General features: G+C 43.9%; 1 pseudogene; it reads right to left on the bottom strand.

The window, feature by feature from the left end:
* Window positions 1-373: 373 nt before the first annotated feature.
* LOC126163405 (5S ribosomal RNA) lies at window positions 374-490 on the bottom strand (annotated as a pseudogene).
* Window positions 491-20,694: the final 20,204 nt, after the last annotated feature.

Here is a 20,694-nt window from a genome sequence, read left to right as displayed (position 1 = left end):
CCATTATAATAAATTAGTTCTTCCTCAGAAGGAGACTGTATTAAAACATAAGTTGAAATAGAAGGGTTCGATTTCTAATCACAACACACTTTCACAATCATTTTATAACATTTATCTCCCCTTACTCATATTTAAATGATTATTAATAAATTATAGCAGATATTGACAACTAAATAAAAAAAACTAAACTCCATCCGAACAGGCCTTGGAAGGCCCAACGGTACCGACCGACTGCCGTGTCATCCTCAGCCCATTGGCGTCACTGGATGCGGATACGGAGGGGTATGTGGTCAGCAGTTTACAAGACCGGAGCCGCTACTTCTCAATCAAGTAGCTCCTCAGTTTGCCTCACAAGGGCTGAGTGCACCCCGCTTGCCAACAGTGCTCGGCAGACTGGAGGTCACCCATCCAAGTGCTACCTCAGCCCGACAGCGCTTAACTCCGGTGATCTGACGGGAACCGGTGTTACCACTGCGGCAAGGCCGTTGGCTCAGACATTGACAACACAATACGGAAATTTAAATGTAACGCTGTTTCCTTACGCAGTCGCACACAGTGGAAGACCAGAGCTTCAGATTAATGAAGCTATTCCAGTAAGCACACGCAACAAAGATTTCTCTGAACTATTTTTTTTTCCATTGAAGAGGCTGTTATCCCACCCGTCATCAACAAGGTAAGTTCCAGCAGTCAACAGAGATGCTCAGTTAAACTGCGAAGCTTTCGTCGGTTGCAAAAAGCCACTTGGGCTCACAAAAGAAATCTACATCACACCGACCGTCGTAAGCGTTGAAGGTGTTCAAGGAAAACTTTGGATCACTTATTGTCACAAGCAGTCACAACTCTTTGCCAAGGGTTCGTGTACAAAGACAGTAGAACAAGTCCAGGACGGGCAGCTTCGTGTCATCGATGAAGAATAGTTCTCAGATACCACCACAGACAGGAGAAGCCATTATGAAACTACCAATAGGATCTGGCCTGACTGAGGAAGAACATCAGCAAGTGATAGCCACTATGCGTAAATTTTAAGATGCTTTAAAATCCAGAGTGGAGAAAAGATAGACGAAGCGGCCCATGGTAAAACTCCATGAAACATTGGGGATCATTTACTATTAATCCAGCGCTCATATAGAGCGTCGCCGATGGAATGACGGATAATCAGAAATGGAGAATATGCTACAAGATGACGCCATTGAACCTTCAGAGATCCACTAAAGGAGCAAAGAATTTCTCAACTGTGACCATGCAGACAAGCTGCTGGCAAATCGAGGCTGACTGGGCTGACCAAGAAAAGTTTTTCCTGACGATCTGTGTGATTTTAAATTTATGCCTTGTGCACTGAGTTATACCCTGCTTCGACACCTTCAGTGGACGCCGTGTCTTTCCTATCTGGATGACATTGTAGTTTTTTCAAAGACATTTGAAGAACATCTAAGCCGACTGACAAATGTGTTGAAGTGTGTCCAGACTGCAGCCGTAGCCTGATTAGGAAAAAGAGCCTCTTCGTCGACCAAGAAACAAAAATCTTGGATCATCTAGTGAATGTCGATGGAATCCACCCCGATCCAGAGAAAATAGGAGCAGTCGCAGATTTTCCGACTCCTCAAACCGGGAGTTACTGTACATGCAGTGAACTGCTATAACAACTGTATTGACAGGGAAATATTTGGTAGCAGCACTATGATCTACAAGCGGCAGCCAAATGAAAATGCGACAGATAGAAAAATCAGGCATACTGTTTATTACTTCAAAAGCAATCGTCGTAATTCTGAGACAAACCAGTCAGTGTTGTCTTCATGGAAAAATGTTTTTGGCTGCCTACTGAACCACGATTGTACTCAGACACGCACCTCTTCATCCAAAGTACGACGGTCACGAGTGTCTTTCATTACGGCTCCAAAAATCCAGAAATCGCTTGGAGGGAGACCGGGACATAACGAAGGATGCGTAAGGGCTTCACAGCGAAATTTCTGTAGCATAGTCAAAACAGCCTTGCCAATATGTGGACCCACATGCGCATCTACATCCACGTGAACCACCTTCAAGCTGTCTCTCTACCGTTCCACTCTCGAACGGCGCGCGGGAAAAACGAGCACTTTTTCCTGTGCAAGCCCTGATTTCTCTTATTTTATCGTGATGATCATTTCTCCCTATGTAGGTGGGTGCCAACAGAATGTTTCCGCAATCGGAGGAGAACACTGGTGATTGAAATGTCAAGAGAAGATCCCGTCGCAACGAAAAACGCCTTTGTCTTAATGATTGCCACTCCACTTCACGTATCATGTCTGTGGCACTATCTCCCCTATTTCGCCATAATACAAAACAAGCCGCGCTTCTTCGTACTTTTTCGATGTCATGCGTCAGTTCCACATTATGCGGATCCCACACCGCGTAACAATACTCCAGAATAGGACGGACAAGCGTGGTGTAAGCAGCCTCTTTAGTAGACCTGTTGCATCTTCTAAGTGTCCGCCCCCGGTAGCTGAGTGGTCAGCGCGACGGACTGTCAATCCTAAGGGCCAGGATTCGATTCCCGGCTGGGTCGGAGATTTCTTCGCTCAGGGACTGGGTGTTGTGTTGTCCTAATCATCATCATTTCATCCCCATCGACGCGCAAGTCGCCGAAGTGGCGTCAAATCGAAAGACTTGCACCAGGAGAGCGGTCTACCAGACGGGAGGACCTCGTCACACGCCACTACTATCTTCTAAGTGTTCTGCCAATGAATCGCAGTCTTTGGTTGGCTCTACCCACAACATTACCTGTGTGATCGTTCCACTTTAGGTTATTTGTAATTATAATCCCTAAGTATTTAGTTGCATTTACAGCCTTAAGATTTGTGTGACTTATCGCGAAATCGAAATTTAGCGGATTTCTTTTAGTACTCATGTGAATAACTTCACAGTTTTCTTTATACTGGGTCGATTGCCACTTTTCGCACCATACAGATATCTAAATCATTTTGCAATTCATTTTGGTCATGTGATGACTGTTTAAGACGGTAAATGACAGCATCATCTGCAAACAATCTAAGGCGGCTACTAAGATTGTCTCCTATATCGATAATCTAGATCAGGAACAATAGAGGTCCTATAACACTTCCTTGGGGAACGCCGGATATTACTTCTGTTTTACTCGATAACTTTCCGTCTATTACTACGAACTGTGACCTTTCTGACTGAAAATCACCAATCCAGTCGCACAACTGAGGCGATATTCCATAGGCACGGAGTTTGGTTAGAAGACGCTTGTGCAGCCAAGATTGTTACGAGTATTCTGCAGTGGTTTCGTTGGGAATCCCTTACATATCCTCCATACAGCTCAGATCTCTGACCATGCAGTTGCCTTATTTTTGGAGCCCTGATGGAAGACATTCTCCTCAATGCTAGTCCAGTGTGCTAGCCACTTGATTTGCTGATGCCTGTATGGACTGTACGCTGTCTTCTGACCATGTGCCGGACTTTTTCACAATGTTCACAGCACAGCAACATGTAGCACCTGCCACTCCCTCCAGTATTGACTGGAGCACTTCCAGGCTCAGGTGCTCGAAATATCGAGACTGGGCCGCATCCAGCCATTGTTGGGATGCCAGTGCAGCACTGGACTTCCTCACCCAACATATGCTGCAAAAAGTGGACGCCCCGTCCCCAGGCGTCTGCCCCAGGCACAAGACACCTCGAGACAGCTGCTTCCTCCCATCCTCGGACTATCAGCCAGAAGAACTGGGTTTTCCGCCAACTGCAGTTGACCCATCATCCACCGATAAAGTATCTCTTCAACCAGTTGCGTCGAGACATCCGAGAAGCAGTGGACAAGCACTCCTACTGCTACTTGGGTGGGCAAGACTGCCACCCTCAGCATCGAAGAATGACGAAGCAGTTTCTCTTATGGCAGCAGTGGATTCCGTGCCTGCAAACGGGACGCGATGTTGCCAGCAAGTGTGATGCCAGGTCCAATGCCTTTGCTGATGCCTTCATGGACAACAACGCCGACGATGGATCCAGTCGACTGTGAGCACATATGTCTAATAAAGGGACACCTGCCTGGGTTCCTGATAGCCATAGAAGACGACAACGTGATCGAAAAGAGGTGGATGCGAAGGAGGAGGAGATGGGGCTGCGACTCCTAAACCTAAATCCAAAGAAGGTACACTGTTCCGATGGGCATGACAAAGTGATTCTGCAGCAACTGCTTCCTATCCCTTATCGCCTGCTGACCACCATCTCCATCAGTCCAGCGTCTGCCATGTGGAAACATGGAGAAGTGATGGCCATTCTGAAGGGCGGCAAGGATCGTCAGCTGCTGCATAACTACCGGCCGATAAACTTGCTGCCTTTCTTCTCCAAACCATTTGAGAGGCTTCTCGCCAGTCAACTTCTTCGTTACATTGCTGACAAGTCCTTCATCCTATATGAGCAGTTCGGCTTCTTAATGAGCCACTTGACATATCATCAGCTGCTGCGGCTGATGTAGCAACCCATGGCAGCCCTGGAACGTCGTGAGTACCTTTGAGTGGTGCACCCCCTCTACACGACGTCCCAGCAGTCTGATAACGTACTCATTCGGCACCTGGGTCATCAGGTTCATCTACAGATGATCTCACATTGATCAGACGTGGTGTGCCTGTGAACAGTACCTACGGCATCAGTTAATCAGTATATGGTAGGCACTCACCACAGATGAGCGCCAGGTCCCAAATCACGATCGTAAGACGCCAGGCTTGCAGGAACAGCATCACATTTGTTTGGTCTGTGCTATATAATTTTTGATCAATTGTTAGTTCCGGTGAAGGTGTGGACGGTCTACATTCAAAGGGTGCATCCATATATCTTCTTCTTTTTCCTTTCTAGAACGATATTTTTGGCTTGAACGAACCACTAGGACAGTCGTCAGACGATGTCGGAAGGATATTTTTTGCTTCACAAACTGCAAGTAATAAATTCAACTAGCGAAGTGAACAGCGGCAGGATAAAGGCTGCCAATTAGAAGGTACACGAGGTGGACAAAAATACCGAAACTCCAAAAACCAACGCCTTACCATGCCTAATACGGCGTAGAAACCCGTGGGCATTCAAAACAACTACTAGTCGTCTCGTAATGGATTGGCTCTATGGGAATCGTATACCATTCTCCCGGAAAAATAGTGGCAAATTCAGCTAACGATGATGGAGCAGTCACGCACTTTTCTCTCTACTGTAGATCACAAAGGCTTAATAATATCGAGATCTGGTGATTTTGGTGCCCAGGGAAGATACGACCATTTGTCCTCGCGCTCACAAAACCAATTCTGGACGATGTGAGCATTCTGAACAAGGGCCCTGTCGTCTTGGAACGCAGTATCACCATTAGGGAAGATAAACTGGACCAAGGGATGGACATGATCAGCCAAAATTGTCAGGTAATCCCTGGCACTAACGCGATCTATCAAAGTACTCAAGGGGCCCATGAAATACCGCGATATTACAGCCAAAATCATCACCGAACCCCCGCCATACTTCACTCTTCACACATAAACTTGGCCAGAAGTTGGAAATAATGTGAAATAAGACTCACCCGACCAAATGACTTTCCTCCGTTGCTCTTTAGTCCAGTCTTTAAGGCTTCGGTACCATGATTTCCTGTTACTGGCATTTACATCAGTGATGAGTGGTCTTGAAATTCCAGCTCGACGTGCAATTCCCAGCTTATGGAGCTTTCCTCGTGTTATTTTGGTGCTGGCAGGGTTCGTGAATGCGACATTCAGTTCTCCTGTAGCTTTCGTGCTCTTATTATTCGTCACAGTCTTCTTCAAAGATGTTTTTCAGCCAGTCTTCAGGCTGGTTTGATGCGACCCGCCACGAATTCCACTCCTGTGCTGAACTTTTTATTTCAGTGTAGCACTTGTAACCTTCTTCCTCCATTATTTTCTGGATGTATGCCCCGTATCTCAACCGATGACCTATTATCCTGTCCCTTCTTCTTGTTTTCCTCACGATACTGCAGAGAACCTCCTCATTTCTTATGTTATCAGTCCACATAATTTTCAACATTTTCTGTAGCATAACATCTCAAAAGCTTCGATTCTCTTCTGTTTCGGTTTTCCCACAGTCCATGTCCGTTTTCCATACAATTCTGTGCTCCAAACGAACATTCTCAGACATTTATTCCTGAATTAAGAACAGTGTTTAACAGCAGCAGATTTCTCCTGGCAGGAGTGCCCTTTTTGCCGAAGCTAATCTGCTTTTTATGCCCTCCTTGCTCCGTCCGTCATGGGTTATTTTGGTGCCTAAGTAGCAGATTTACTTACCTTCGTTTACTTCGTCATCCCCAATCCTAATGTTAAGTCTGCTGCTGTTCTCATTTCTGCTACTTCTCATCACTTTCGGCTTTCTTCGATTTACTCTCAATCCATGTTCTGTATTCATTCCATTCAACAATTCCTGTAATTCTTAGCAATGTCATAAGCGACTCTTAAAATTGACATCCTTCCACCTTGAATTTTAAACTTACTCTTGAACCTTTCTTTTATTTCCATCATTGCTTACTCGAAGTATAGATTCAACAGTTGGGGCGAAAGACTACATCGTCTCTTACACCGTCTTCAACAGGAGCACTTCGTTTTTGGTCTTCCACTATTACTGTTTGCTCTTGGTTCTTGTACATATTGCATATTATCCGTCTTTCCCTGTGGCTTATCCCTACTTTTCTCTCAGAATTTCCAACAATTTGCACCATTTTCTTTTGTCGGACGCGTTCTGCAGGTCGAAAAATCCTATGACCGCGTTTGATTTTTGTTCAGTTTTTCTTCCATTATCAGCCGCAACGTCAGAAGTCCCTCAATGTTACTTTTACCTTTCCTAACTGATCTTTATCTATCACATATGCAATTTTCTTTTAGATTCTTCTGTATATTGTTCTTGTCAGCCACTTGGGTGCATGAGCTGTCAAGTTGATTGCACACTTGTCTGCTATTGCTATGTTCGGGATAGAAAAAAATGGTTCAAATGGCTCTGAGCACTATGCGACTTAACTGCTGAGGTCATCAGTCGCCTAGAACTTAGAACTAATTAAACCTAACTAACCTAAGGACATCACACACATCCATGCCCGAGGCGATTCGAACCTGCGACCATAGCGGTCGCTCGGTTCCAGACTGTAGCGCCTAGAACCGCACGGCCACTCCGGCCGGCCTTCAGGATAGAGGGAAGGATTTTTTTTTCCGAGAGTCTGACGGTATATCGCCAGTCTCATACATTCTACACACCAACGTGAATAGTCGTTTTGTTCCTACTTCCCACAATGATTTAGAAATTCCTACATAATGTTTTCTAACCCTTCTGCCTTATTCAATTTTAAGTCCTCCGATGACTTTTAAAATTCTGATTCTAATACTGGCTCCCCTATCTCTTCTATATCGAGTTCTGTTTCTTATTCTAACACCTCATAAAACAAGCCCTTCCCGTTATAGAGGCTTTCAGTGTACTCTTTCCACCTATTCACCTTCTCCTATGCATTTAACAGTGCACTCTTAATGTTACATCTCTTGGTTTTAATTTCACAGAAGATTTTCTGTATGCTGAGTCATTCCTTCCGACAATCAATTCTTTTTCGATTTCTTGACATTTTTCCTGCAGCCATTTGCCTTTTGATCCCCGCACATCTATTTATTTCATTCCTAAGTTACAAGTACTTCTGCATTCCTGCCATAGAGCACCAAACATCTGGTCACATTCTAATTCACTCAGTCCCGACGTAGCGCATAACTACACGAAATACTACTCTGACCACGACTGACATTCGCAACATATTGAGAACTTTGGACAGGTGCCGCTGAGGTCAAATACAACATATGGAGTAACTTCTTGGAAAAGTGAATGAAATAAAATATCCTGTTAAATTTGGAATGAAATGTTTTGTTAAAAAATCTCTTATGTACGTTAAAAGTCACGGCTAAACTTTCTCAGGGCGTTATCGCCAGAAAAATCATACGTATTCCAACGTGAAGACATCCGACTTACTCACGATGGATTAAAAAAATATCTTTCCTTAATGTTACGCGATAAGCAAATTAAATATAATACTCAATTAATTATTTATTTTTCTCTGTGAGGCTTGATGCTCCAGTATAGCTGCCTATGTGCAAAGGCAGCGTATACAATTGAAATAATTGTTTTTTATAAAATTGTACCTCTGGTCTACAAAAAGAAATGAAAAATATTACAAGACGCCGTTCTGCCTTTATTTAGATTATTGTCGTTGATATTTTTTGCAATTAAATGATTATTAAAATAGTTTTATCATTTTTGAACACCAATGGCGTCGCTACAACAATGGACTTACACAAAAAAGCCAGGCCAACATTTAATTATTACGTAAATGATAATTATGGGTCAGAGAAGGTACTTTTTGCTAAGGTACCTAGGGACATCACACACATCCATTCAGGCAGGATTCGAACCTGGCGACCGTAGCGGTCGCTCGGTTCCAGACTGTAGTGCCTAGAACCGCACGGCCACTCCGGCCAGCTGCTACTAACAAAAAACACTTACTACCAAGCCATTTGCATATATATTTAACAAAAATTATCGTGACACTACATATAATCGAAATAATTTTTTACAATTAATGGTTCAAATGGCTCTGAGCACTATGGGACTTAACATCTGAGGTCATCAGTCCGCTAGAACTTAGAACTACTTAAACCTAACTATCCTAAGGACATCACACACATCCATGCCCGAGGTAGGATTCGAACCTGCGACCGTAGCGGTCGTGCGGTTCCAGACTGAAGCGCCTAGAACCGCTCGGCCAATTCGGCCGGCAATTATTTACAGACCGTGATCTATAAGCGACTGTCAAATAGGATATCAGAACCAGCCAGACACAGAAGACAAAGGAGAAGACAAGAGCGTGAAACAAAGAAATCTTTTTCTTATATACTACGATACAAAGATAATAGTAATTACAATTCTATAAGCACGTATAGCGGTTCCATTGTAGTTACATATCAATAAGTTGATTTACATTACTTTTTTCAAGAAGCGATGCTGTAAACAGCGCAACCTGCCGCCTTTTCTGTCATCTACATTTATGTTCAAACGTGCATTTCCTGCGGAGTTCCCATATTTTTGTCCAACCATTGTAGAAGACTGCGTGATTAGCGATGGGCAGCAGTGGGCAACGAAGCACCAGCGTAAACGTACCCTAAAACACGTAGGAAACGTTCTTGAGTTTCAAGCATTAAATATCTCGGAAAAGATAAACTAGCTCATTATAATCACGGCTCGGATAAGCGGGGTACAAATTTAGGAGCGCAGCATACGTCGCTCGGCAACAGGACAAGGCGTGGTGACGCAAGAGTGTCGCCGAGCCGTGATGAAACTTGCTCCATCAGGTTGCTAAGCTGACGCAACGGCGCGGCCAGCTGTGGCTTATCAGGGGTCGCGGGTTATCTACGCCTGCGGGGGGCCCGTGTTTACTAAAAGCGTTGGCGCTGGCGCCACTCACCCACCACTGGCGCTTACACCCGCTCCGGGCCCTGAGTGACACGGCGTCTAGTCCGCGTCACACCCACACCGGGCTCTTTCGCCGTTCGGGGCGCCATCATACACTCGCGTGCACATTTTAAGGACAAAAGTGATTTCGCATGGTGTCTCTCTCCAAGTAACATAGCTTGATCAAATTCTGACCGCACAATAAAAGAACTGCTGCTGTATAGTACAGAATGTCACTAAAAGAAATACACAATGAGACGAAAAGAAATGACACTTTATAATTGCAAGGAAGCCACCGCGATTTATAACGCTCCCGTACATCTACATCTACATGGATACTCTGCAAATGACATTCAAGTGCCTGGCAGAGGGTTCATCGAACCACCTTCACAATTCCCTATTATTCCAATCTTGTATAGCGCGCAGAAAGAATGAACACCTGTACCTTTCCGTACGAGCTCTGATTTCCCTTATTTTATCGTGCTGATCGTTCTTGCCTATGTAGGTCGGTGTCAACAAAATATTTTCGCATTCGGGGGAGAAAGTTGGTGATTAGAATTTCGTGAGAAGATCCCGTCGCAACGAAAAACGCCTTTCTTTTAATGATTTCCAGCCCAAATCCTGTATAATTTCTGTGACACTCTCTCCCATATTCCGCGATAATACAAAACGTGCTGCTAAGACGCTGCAGTCATGGACTGTGCGGCTGGTCCCGGCGGAGGTTCGAGTCCTCCCTCGAGCATGGGTGTGTGTGTGTTTGTCCTTAGGATAATTTAGGTGAAGTAGTGGTCCGCAGCTCGTGGTCGTGCGGTAGCGTTCTCGCTTCCCACGCCCGGGTTCCCGGGTTCGATTCCCGGCGGGGTCAGGGATTTTCTCTGCCTCGTGATGACTGGGTGTTGTGTGATGTCCTTAGGTTAGTTAGGTTTAAGTACTTCTAAGTTCTAGGGGACTGATTACCATAGATGTTAAGTCCCATAGTGCTCAGAGCCATTTGAACCATTTTTGTGAAGTAGTGTGTGAACTTAGGGACTGATGACCTTAGCAGTTAAGTCCCATAAGATTTCACACACATTTGAACATTTTGATCAAAACGTGCTGCCTTTCTTTGAACTTTTTCGGTGTATTCCGTCAGTCCTATCTGGTAAGGATTCTAAAAGAGGACAGACAAGCGTAGTGTAGGCAGTCTCCTTAGTAGGTCTGTTAGATTTTCTAAGTGTCCTGCCAATAACACACAGTCTTTGGTTAGCCTTCCCAACAACATTTTCTATGTGTTCCTTCCAATTTAAGTTGTTCGTAGTTGTAATACTTAGGTATTTAGTTGAATTTACGGCTTTTAGATTAGACTGATTTATCGTGTAACCGAAGTTTAACGAGTTCCTTTTAGCACTCATGTGGATGACCTCACACTTTTCGTTATTTAGGGTCAACTGCCACTTTTCGCACCATTCAGTTTGTTTTGATATTCTGAAGAGTTTATTAGTCCGTAAACGACAGCGTCATCTGCAAACAACCTAAGACGGCTCCTAAGATTGCCTCCCAAACCGTTTATGTAGATAAGGGCCTATAACACTACCTCGGGGAACGCCAGAAATCACTTCTGTTTTACTCGATGACTTTCCGTCAGTTACTACGAACTGTGACCTCGCTGACAGGAAATCGCAACTCCAGTCACATAGCTGAGATGATATTCCATAAGCACGCAATTTCCTAGAGCCGCTTCTGTCGTACAGTGTCAAAAGACTTCCGGAAATCCAGAAATACGGAATCGATCTGAAATCCCTTGTCAGTAGCATTCAGCACTTCATGTGAATGAAGAGCTAGTTGTGTTTCACGGGAACGATGTTTTCTAAACCCACGTTGACTGTGTGTCAATAGACAGTGTTCTTCGAAGTAATTCATAATGTCTTAACACAATATACCTGTATGTTCTAAACTCCTGCTGCATATCGACGTTATGGGGATTACAAACGACAAGGCGCTGTTCTCAATAAGATTCTGATCACCACAGATGGCAATGTATGCTGTGCAACGTCCTCCCATATTGGCCTCAAGGTTGGTAAGGAGTTGTTGTGACAGGGCGTTCCATTCCTCCACGAGTACGGTTGACAACTGCTGTATGGTTGTTGCTGCACCGCCGGCCGTAGTGGCCGAACGGTTCTAGGCGCTACAGTCTGGAACCGCGCGACCGCTACGGTCGCCGGTTCGAATCCTGCCTCGGGCATGGATGGGTGGGATGTCCTTAGGTTAGTTAGGTTTAAGTAGTTCTAAGTTCTAGTGGATTGATGACGTCAGATGTTAAGTCCCATAGTGCTCCCTATACATGTGAACAATTCTGTGACCAATACCTAACTCCTGGTTCACACTCGTCAACTTTGTTCTTCTTCCAGTTTCCCGATGATTCTTCCCCGTGTGAAGTCATCCAAATGTTATCTTCCGGCCATGTTCTAATGAAGAAAACCGCCACAGTGCACGGTAACTGTTCCCTGATTGACACACGCTATCTTTTCCCGTTCCTTCAACTGCCTTGAGTTTTGGGGCCAGCCCAATTCGGAGCTAGTGATGCTGACCTCAGGCCATGTGACGCGTGGCTTTCTGCGCGCGATTAGGAGACCGCTGGCAACATGCTTCGGCGATTTCATTGGTTTCCACCGAGTTGTTAATATAGTACGTTACTTAATTCATCTCGTCCTTTGGTTTTCCACAGCAGCATATTTGAGCGCCGAAATAGTGTGACGGGACAGTCTCCTCTAACATTACTTTTCCACAACAGTAATTGTCGACACCAGTATTATTTTTCGAATTTTGAACAGGTCAATATTATCTCAGTTGATTTTCTGAGAACTTTGATTAACTTTATACATGGTAAAAGCTAAAATTTATGAAAAGAATTACTTTATAAAATATTTTAGTTTCGATGTTATAATCGATAAGTATTACTTCTGACTGTACAGTTCAAATTATTTCGTTTAGAAACATTTGAAATTACAATTTTTTTGCATACTTAAAATTTCTATTATTAACTACGCAATCCTGTACTGTTTACTATGTTGATTTCTGGATTCATTTATGAAATAATTATCGAAGTTAATAATCTAACGAAAACTAATAGGAATTCATTTGTTAAGAAAGATTGTAAACCCTTTGGAATATTGTTATTTCCGCGGAGTGGGGGAGTCGTAAGCTCGTCTCTGATGTGATCGGATGTGTTTTTGTTTAATAGGTGCGAATAATGTAATTTCGGCTTTGTTAATGTGAAAAATCAAACTACCGTATGATATACTAAAATGTGAGAAAATCAGTGGGACATTTATTTACGTAATAAATTCTGCAACAACAATCTTCCAATTTATTTAGTTCAAACCAGCTGTGAGGACGCGCAGTTAGATTTTCAGTTTCAGGAATCAGACCCCTAGACAAGAAGAATTGGAGACATCTCATCATGACAAGCTAAGTAAACTTAAAAGCTTATTGTAATCTTCGCTCCTCTCAGATCTGCATAAAAGACTTTGCTTATTAATTACGTGAACTGGGCATTGTTTAATGTGGACAATAAATGGAAGAAGGAAGGACGGGTGATATAACAACAGTCAACATGAGACAAAAGTCATGAAAAACTACGAAACTGTAGTGTCATATTGTTGTCAATATCTTGAAACATAAGAAACGCAGGCAGTTTCGATTACGATAATGTGCTAACACGGAATTGCAACTATTAAGATCAATTACACACATATAAGAGAAACATTTCTTGGAAATAAAACGAATAGCGTATCGCAAAAACAAGTTCTACGCGAGTAAGGACATCAAGACACACAGTACGACCTAAAAATCGTAACTATAATCGAAAAATTCACTTAAGATGTTATCTCTATTCTCACATATGTCACGTCGTAATTTCGTATGACAAGAGGGAATGTTTACTTTCCTTTTCGCGTATAGGATACAATCTTCAGAATTTCTGTACTCCGCTAACCTTGAACACTACAAGATTTCGGAGATTATGCCAGCAGAGGGGTCGAAACGACGATTGCATAGAAGAAATTCAAGAGGGACACGACGTGGCCTTACTCCATAGAAGATTTTACCTTCAGTGACGAACGCCAAGAAAGGCTGCAGCCGTACACAAAATTTCTCTCCGTAAACAAGAATCCTCACGCTGTGAACCACATCAGCTTTCGCGCGAACGTCTTTCATATCGCGTATTCGCCCATCACTTGTCAATTCAAAGACGATCGACGCTTAGCCTTCTGTGTCTGATTGCGAGATGCATCTCTGCAAAGACCTATAGAGTATATCTTAGTAGAAAATGTAAATTTCGGCTGCTGTCAGGTATTCAGGGGGCTGATCGCGAAAATTTCGGTTTGGACGCCTCGTGAAGCTATGCATAAAGCACTCTGCTCTGCTGATTCTCCTGCTGGAAGTAAATTACACACTTGGCTTCTGATTTCGAGACGGGCACATTCTACCGACAACAATCAGGAATACGGTGAGACTGCAGCAAGGACCGTGTGTTGCGATTGTATTTTCGTTGCTGGAATTTACGTGTGCTCTCAGGTTATGCATAACTGTTTTCATCTTCACGTTCCTCTTTGTTCACTCCTGGAAATTGAAATAAGAACACCGTGAATTCATTGTCCCAGGAAGGGGAAACTTTATTGACACATTCCTGGGGTCAGATACATCACATGATCACACTGACAGAACCACAGGCACATAGACACAGGCAACAGAGCATGCACAATGTCGGCACTAGTACAGTGTATATCCACCTTTCGCAGCAATGCAGGCTGCTATTCTCCCATGGAGACGATCGTAGAGATGCTGGATGCAGTCCTGTGGAACGGCTTGCCATGCCATTTCCACCTGGCGCCTCAATTGGACCAGCGTTCGTGCTGGACGTGCAGACCGCGTGAGACGACGCTTCATCCAGTCCCAAACATGCTCAATGGGGGACAGATCCGGAGATCTTGCTGGCCAGGGTAGCTGACTTACACCTTCTAGAGCACGTTGGGTGGCACGGGATACATGCGGACGTGCATTGTCCTGTTGGAACAGCAAGTTCCCTTGCCGGTCTAGGAATGGTAGAACGATGGGTTCGATGACGGTTTGGATGTACCGTGCACTATTCAGTGTCCCCCTAGACGATCACCAGTGGTGTACGGCCAGTGTAGGAGATCGCTCCCCACACCATGATGCCGGGTGTTGGCCCTGTGTGCCTCGGTCGTATGCAGTCCTGATTGTGGCGCTCACCTGCACGGCGCCAAACACGCATACGACCATCATTGGCACCAAGGCAGAAGCGACTCTCATCGCTGAAGACGACACGTCTCCATTCGTCCCTCCATTCACGCCTGTCGCGACACCACTGGAGGCGGGCTGCACGATGTTGGGGCGTGAGCGGAAGACGGCCTAACGGTGTGCGGGACCGTAGCCCAGCTTCATGGAGACGGTTGCGAATGGTCCTCGCCGATACCCCAGGAGCAACAGTGTCCCTAATTTGCTGGGAAGTGGCGGTGCGGTCCCCTACGGCACTGCGTAGGATCCTACGGTCTTGGCGTGCATCCGTGCGTCGCTGCGGTCCGGTCCCAGGTCGACGGGCACGTGCACCTTCCGCCGACCACTGGCGACAACATCGATGTACTGTGGAGACCTCACGCCCCACGTGTTGTGCAATTCGGCGGTACGTCCACCCGGCCTCCCGCATGCCCACTATACGCCCTCGCTCAAAGTCCGTCAACTGCACATACGGTTCACGTCCACGCTGTCGCGGCATGCTACCAGTGTTAAAGACTGCGATGGAGCTCCGTATGCCACGGCAAACTGGCTGACACTGACGGCGGCGGTGCACAAATGCTGCGCAGCTAGCGCCATTCGACGGCCAACACCGCGGTTCCTGGTGTGTCCGCTGTGCCGTGCGTGTGATCATTGCTTGTACAGCCCTCTCGCAGTGTCCGGAGCAAGTATGGTGGGTCTGACACACCGGTGTCAATGTGTTCTTTTTTCCATTTCCAGGAGTGTATTTTAACTTACCGTAATGGACTTTGTCTTTGTTTTTTTTTGTGACTTCAGGACAATATGTGGCGATAGTATCCTTTTCTACTTTAGCCATCACTGGATTCAAGTGACTTGCAGTTTCTCTCACTCGTGAGATCACCTTACAGAAGTTCGAAACTTTATTTTGAATTTTCTTTGTGCTACGATGTCCATGTCCACCATTTGATCTGATACATTGTATTTATTCTTGAAAGATAACTTTGTGCGTATTACGTAATTCAGCTAGTATATTACATTTTCCATGTGTATTCTTTCGCGAGTTTATGTTGCACATATTCCTTTGTTCACGAGTTCCACAATATATCACAAATCTCTGCATGTTGTATCTAATCTCGTGTTCTCCTGGCTATTTTTTATTGAAGGTCGTATTAAAAGTTCTGTGTGCTTACGTACTTTCTTTCTTGTTAAATTCTAGCAGTAGACTATATTATGAAGCACACATCGATGTATCTCAGGAACGTGGAAGAAAACACTGTCCAGGTTAAATGCAGTTTACTTTTACCGTGAGCTCAAAAAAAAAAAAAAAAAAAAAAAAAAAAAAAAGGCTCTGAGCACTATGGGACTTAACAACTCAGGTCATCAGTCCCCTAGAACTTAGAACTACTTAGACCTAACTAACATGAGGACACCACACACATCCATCCCCGAGGCAGGATTCGAACCTGCGACCGCAGCGTCGCGCGGTTCCAGGCTGAAGCGCCTAGAGCCGCTCGGCCACCATCGGCCGGCCGTGAGCTCAAGTTCGTTGATTCAATTCTCTGACAGGAATTAATTAGAGGTAAAGAAATTTTCATTATCTGGTTTTACAGTCTTGGGCCTAGCAAAATGAAATGTATTTTGTTTATATTCTGAAACCACTTTTTCGTATCAAAAATGATTTCAATGCTTGCTTCCTACCGCGACCAGAGATGCTAGACTGATGGTTAACATTGACTGATTACTGAAAAATGGACTATCGCTTAGCGCAATGTTCGCTGCGTTAAAATTTCAGAAAAATGAATATCAAGTATTATCACTTCTATTCCATTTGCTGTCCGTATTCTTTATCTGTTAATAAGTTCAGTCTCTTGAACTATCTCCGAAAACAAGACTTTCTATTTCTTTAATTGATTTATCACACTTGGGAAAAACTCGTGATCTTTGGAATCAGTGCCGACCATATGGTGAATTCGCTTTTTGGCTAAATCTGCTCAAACGATACTGATATATTGTTTAAACTTCCAGTTCACAACTACATAGCACATCGAACCGATTAGTGATAACGGTTAAGGCTCTTACAGAACAGATCTGAACATAGTGAGGGCGAGACACTATTGCCTGTATTACTGATAAATACAAAAATAAGAATTATAATCTAGAGTATTCTTACTCCTTTACTCTGTTAGGATTACACTGCGTTCCTTTTTTATAACTAATATTTAAATATTTGAATGAAACTAATTAAAGTTTATTTTTATTAAAATAACGGCTTAAGGCCATCAAAGCGTAGCTACAGTGTGGGTATATATAACATACGTAGAGGCTTGTGTGACATATCTATTACTTCGACGCTCAGATACAGGCTGTGATACCTTCTGGAATACTACAATGTCACAAATTTCCAGCCAACCGGTTGGAAATAGAATTTAAAATTCTTTAACTTGTTTTCATCGCCACCTAGGGGCACCTTCAGAAGAAGAAACTGTTACCTTACATGTAACCACATGTAAGGTAACAGTTTCTTCTGAATAATATCTGGGATAGGCTACAACCCTGTTTCATTCTCTTCTCAACCACTGCTTCCCTTGTATGCCCTTCGACTCTTATAACTACAATATGGTTTCTGCACATGTTGTCAATAACCTTTCGTTTCCGATATTTTACTGCTGCTATCTTCAGAATTTCAAAGAGATTGTCCCAGTCAACATTGCCAAAAGCTTTTTGTAAGTTTACAAATGCTGTAAACGCAAGTCTGCCTCTCCTTAACCTACCTTCTAAGAGTAGTCGTAGGGTCAGTATTGCCTCGCGTGTTGCTACGTTGCTACGGAATCCAAACTGATCTTCCCCGAGGTCAGATTCTACCAATTTTTCCATCCGTCTGTAAAGAATTCGTGTTAGTATTTTGCAAGCGTGTCTTATTAAACTGATAGTTCGATAATTTTCACACCTTTCAGCACCTGCTATCTTTGGAATTGGAATTATTATATTCTTCTTGAAGTCTGAGGATGTTTCACCTGTCTCATACATCTTGTTCTTCAGATGGAACAGTTTTGTCATGGCTGTCTCTCCCAAGGCTATCAGTAGTTCTAATGGAATGTTCTCTACTCCCTTGTTTCGACTTTGGTCTTACAGTGCTCTGTCAAATTCTTCACGCAATATCATATCTCCCCTCTCATTATCTACGTCGTCTTCCATTTCTACTATATTATTGCTTTCAGGTACATCGCTCTTGTATAGACCCTCTATATACTCCTTCCACCGAGGGAGGTGGCGCAGTGGTTAACACACTGGACTCGCATTCGGGAGGACGACGGTTCAAACCCGCATCCTGCGATCCTGATTTAGGTTTTCCGTGATTTCCCTAAATCGCTTCTGCCAAATGCCGCGATGGTTCCTGTGAAAGGCCACGGACGATTTCCTTCCCCATCCTTCCCTAATCTGGGCTTGCGCTCCGTCACTAATGACCTCGTTGTCGATGGAACGTTAAACACTAATCTTCTCCTACACCTTCCACCTTTCTGCTTTCCCTTCTCTAATTAGAATTGGTTTTTCATCTGATCCCTTGATATTCATACAGGTTCCCTTTTCTCCAAAGGTCTCTTTAATTTTCCTGTATGCAGCATCTATCTTAACACTAACTATATATGCTTCTACATTTGTCTCTAGCCGTTCCTGCTTAGCCATTTTGCACTTCCTGTCAGTCTCATTTTTCAGACAACTGTATTCTCTTCCACCTGCTTCATTTGCTGCATTTTTATATTTTCTCCTTTCACAAGTTATATTCAGTTTATCCTGTCTTATCCAAGAATTTTTACTACGCCACCTCTTTGATTGTCTACTGTCTCTACTATTCCATCTCTCAAAGTTACCCATTCGTGTTACCCATTCGTTTTCTACTGTATTCCTTTCTCTTTACCTAGACAATCGTTGCCTAACGCTCCGTCTGAAATCCTCAAAACCTCTCGTCCTTTCAATTTATTTAGGTCCCATCTCCGTAATTTCCTACCATTTTGTGATTTCTTTAGGTTTAATCTACAGTTCGTAACTGTGGTCAGATTCTACATTTGCAACTAGAAATGTCTTATAATTTAAAATATCTTTCCGAAATGTCTGTTTTGCCATTATATAATCATTATGAGACCTTCCGCAGTCCCCAGATCAAATCCATGTACACATACTTCTTTCATGATTTTAAACCAAGTGTTAGCGATGATTAAATTATGCTCTGTGCAAAATTCTACCAGGCGACTTCCTCTTTCAGAACTTTCCCCCCAGTCCTTTTCTTCCTGCAATCGAATTCCATTCTTCCATCACACCTAAGTTTTCGTCTCCCTTAACTATCTGAATAATTTCTTTTATCTCACCGTAGATTTCCTGAATCTCTTCGTCATCTGTGGAGTTAGTTGGCATATAAACTTGTACTACTGTGGTGGGTGTGGGCTTCGTGTCTATCTCGGCTACGATAATGCTTTCATTACGCCGCTCGTAGTAACCCACTAGTATTCCTACTTTCTTATTCATTATTAAACATACTCTTGCATTATTCCTATTTGATTTTGTATTTACAACCTTGTATTCACCTGACCAGAAGCCTTGTTCCTCCTGCCACCGAACGTCACTAATTCCCACTACATCTAACTTCAACCTATCAGTTTCCGTTTTTAACCTACCTGCCCGATTAAGGCATCTAATATTCCACGCTCTTGTCCATTAGAACGCCATTTTCGTTTCTCCTGATGACGACATCCTCTTGAGCAGACCCCGCTCAGAGGTCCAGATGGGGGGACTAATTTACCTCCGGAATATTTTTCCTAAGAGGATGGTTCAAATGGCTCTGAGCACTTTGGGACTTAACTTCTGAGGTCATCAGTCCCCTAGAACTTAGAACTACTTAATCTTAACTAACTTAAGGACATCACACACATCCATGGCCGAGGCAGGACTCCAAACTGCGACCTAAGAGGATGCCATCATCATTTAACCATACAGTAAAGCCGCATGCCCCCGGGAAAAATTAGGGTTGCAGTTTCCCCTTACTTTCAGCCGTTCACAGTAGCAGCACAGCTGTGCTGTTTTTTGTTAATGTTACAAGGCCAGATCGTCAATCATCCAGACTGTTGCCCCTGCAATTACTGCAAAGGCTGCTGCTCCTATCCAGGAATCACACGTTTGTCTGGCCTCTCGACAGATACCCTTCCGTTGTGGTTTCACCTACTGTACGGCTATCTGCATCGCTGAGGCACGCAAGCCACCACACTAGTGACAACGGCCATGGTTCATGGCGGCACCATAACTTGTATTTCAGTAAATTCTTCACTTTTGACTGCAAGGAAACGAGCAGATATTTTTCATGAACTCCATGTACTAACAGTTCAGTCTTAACTACGAGCGTCGTTTAATAAATAATGCCCCACATTTTTTTCTGAGAACATATTCATTGTTAAGAGTCAGAATTTGGTGACAATATACATCGACATGTCTTGTCCATGTCCTATATTTCTACGGAGTGTTCATCACGTTTTATGGCCGTACGCTAACGTTTTGGAAGAGCATGTATTCCCTGCTAGTTAAAGCTCTTGTACTGCAGGCGTAGCCAGTTTTTCACTATATGACTACACTCTCGTCCTCTTCAGTGTGTGTTCCCCTTAGAGAATCCTTAAGCGGCCCAAAGAGATGGAAGTCCGAGGGTACCAGGTCTGGACTGTAGGGTGGATGAGGCAGTTAAGTCCAACCCAATTTGGCGATGTGTTCCCGGGTTCTCAGACTTGCGCTTCGGCGTGCATTATCGTGTTGGAGTAAGATTTCTGCTGTATTCTTGTCGATTGAACATGCCAGAAGCGGTTCTTGAGTCTATTCAGAGTCTTCACGTATGCCTCTGTATTGATGGCTGACCCTCTTGGCACCACATCCACGAGAATGACGCCATCACAATCCCGAAGACTGTCACCATGACTTTTCCACCAGAGGGGGTTG

This window comes from Schistocerca cancellata, chromosome 2 (assembly GCF_023864275.1).
Source record: "Schistocerca cancellata isolate TAMUIC-IGC-003103 chromosome 2, iqSchCanc2.1, whole genome shotgun sequence".
Lineage (NCBI taxonomy): Eukaryota > Metazoa > Arthropoda > Insecta > Orthoptera > Acrididae > Schistocerca > Schistocerca cancellata.
Note: the sequence above shows the minus strand (reverse complement) of the source record. Positions and strands in the feature narration are given on the sequence as shown.